Here is a 2,500-nt window from a genome sequence, read left to right as displayed (position 1 = left end):
CCGACCGATTGGTTTTGATCTAATAAAAGCGTCCCTTCCATCTCTGGTCGGGACTCTGTTTGCATGTATTAGCTCTAGAATTACCACAGTTATCCAAGTAACGTGGGTACGATCTAAGGAACCATAACTGATTTAATGAGCCATTCGCGGTTTCACCTTAATGCGGCTTGTACTGAGACATGCATGGCTTAATCTTTGAGACAAGCATATGACTACTGGCAGGATCAACCAGGGAGCTGCGTCAACTAGAGCTGAGCAGCCGGCCGCCCGGGAGTGTGTCCCGGGGGCCCGCGCGAACACGCAAGCGTCCGCTCAATTATTCTGCAAACAGGAGGAGGCTGAGCTCCCCTGCACAATACACCTCGAAACCCTCTCAGGTCCCGGCGGCGCGCAGCGCCGTCCTAAGTACTTGGTCGGGTTCGAGAGAGGCGCAATCGCCCGGAGTTTGGCGAGTAGACGCTTTAGGTGCGACCACCCGTGCTCCCAACTGAGCTTGCCGCTGCCGACAGAGGCCCGGGAGCGTGCTGTCGTGGCATTGCCGGCGGGAGACAACACGCGCCACCTACGGTGGCCGGCAGCTCCAACGCCAGCGCCACAGAAGGACAAAAGCCCCACTTGGGTGCCGAAGCGAACTCTCCCAGCACAGCGCACGCGCCAACACGTCCGCACAGCTGCGATACAAACCACCTGCGAGAACCGCAGAGGCGACCGAGCAGCAGACGGCGTCGCGGCGCCGAGCGCCGGGCGGCGGCGCATCCTCAGCGCACACAGTCCTCAATCGGACCAGCACACTGCAGATGTCCACCGCGCTTCGCACCGGGCCCGCGAGGACCTACTTTGGCCGCACGGCGCCGCGTGCAGGGTGCGCCGGCGCGCAGCTGCGCCGCCTGCCGCCTCCGTCGGCCGGCGCGCCTGCCACTGGCCGCCCCCACCAGCCGGCTGTAGCGCGTGCGCCCACGCACCGCGCGGCCAGCACGCCGGGAGGCCCCCCCTCACCGGCCGGGGACGGTCCCACCCAGCCACCGCCGCGTATCGCTTCACACCCACATGCCATTCACGTTCGTGGGCATGGTGGGTATCGCTGAAACAACCGGTTGGTAGCTCAACCGATCGTCGCCATCACTGATTCACCTCTAGCGAGAACAACCGCACCACAACCGTTTACCAGTTGTTCATTTGCGTAACGTCACCAGCAAACGTAGACGTCCATCGCCATTTGCAAATTCAACGATTGTTGCATGCCTGTGTCAGGTGTCACGACACACTATGTCTGCCCACATACACGCAACAACATGTGCACGCTTCGCGAACACGTGGAAGGTGGCCCCCGTACGTATGCGATGTCCATTGCGCGAACGACTGTCAACCGGCCTCTGTCGCATGTCGCAGATGTGGAACGCAGTGCACCATGCTATCACGGTGTGTGAGAAGAGACGACTACGTCTGACAACACGCGCCACTACATCAACAGACGGCTCATGCTGATCGCCATCCACGGCATACCATACTGCAATCCAGCTCTTATAGGGAGACGACACGTAGCTGAGTGCACAATATTTGGACCGTATGGTTCGCCGTTGTTGGCGCAGTCGTGGTACGGTCACACATGTACCACGATGTATCATTCAGTACATGAGGACCAATGTGCAGTACAGTGTGTGATTTGGACGTACAACATCAGCGGACAGTTGACACACGCCGTACCACAACGTAGGCTGTGCTTCGCCATGCAAATGCCAATGAACAACTGCGAAGGGCATTGAGCATGTACGTCCTGCTGCCATCCGCATTACAGTGTATAGCTGCAAGGTGTTTAACATGAAGCGATACTCTGGGGACCAGGCAGTGCGAGTAGCAAACTATATTGCGGGGGTTGCAGTTAGGCAACACCACACTAATTTAACGCGTCGTATGACAATTACAGAGCAGGTTAAGGCCCAACGTGTGTTGGGTTAAGGCCCAACGTGTGTTGGGTTAAGGCCCAACGTGTGTTGGGTTAAGGCCCAACGTGTGTTGGGTTAAGGCCCAACGTGTGTTGGGTTAAGGCCCAACGTGTGTTGGGTTAAGGCCCAACGTGTGTTGGGTTAAGGCCCAACGTGTGTTGGGTTAAGGCCAACGTGTGTTGGGTTAAGGCCCAACGTGTGTTGGGTTAAGGCCCAACGTGTGTTGGGTTAAGGCCCAACGTGTGTTGGGTTAAGGCCCAACGTGTGTTGGGTTAAGGCCCAACGTGTGTTGGGTTAAGGCCCAACGTGTGTTGGGTTAAGGCCCAACGTGTGTTGGGTTAAGGCCCAACGTGTGTTGGGTTAAGGCCCAACGTGTGTTGGGTTAAGGCGCAACGTGGGTTACGTTAAGGCGCAACGTGGGTTACGTTAAGGCGCAACGTGGGTTACGTTAAGGCGCAACGTGGGTTACGTTAAGGCGCAACGTGGGTTACGTTAAGGCGCAACGTGGGTTACGTTAAGGCGCAACGTGGGTTACGTTAAGGCGCAACGTGGGTTAC

The 2,500-nt window shown here is 57.7% G+C and overlaps 1 non-coding gene across 1 annotated transcript in view; it reads right to left on the bottom strand.

Annotated features, from left to right (window-relative positions):
* Positions 1–235, bottom strand: part of LOC124590965 — a 1,910-nt gene extending 1,675 nt beyond the window's left edge. The window contains exon 1 of the ribosomal RNA XR_006976843.1: positions 1–235. This exon is cut by the window's left edge and continues 1,675 nt beyond it. This is a non-coding gene — a ribosomal RNA (small subunit ribosomal RNA).
* Positions 236–2,500: the final 2,265 nt, after the last annotated feature.

This window comes from Schistocerca americana, unplaced genomic scaffold, assembly GCF_021461395.2.
Source record: "Schistocerca americana isolate TAMUIC-IGC-003095 unplaced genomic scaffold, iqSchAmer2.1 HiC_scaffold_787, whole genome shotgun sequence".
NCBI classification, from domain to species: Eukaryota; Metazoa; Arthropoda; class Insecta; order Orthoptera; family Acrididae; genus Schistocerca; species Schistocerca americana.
The sequence above is the reverse complement of the archived record's forward strand: the minus strand, read 5'-3'. Positions and strand labels throughout refer to the sequence as shown.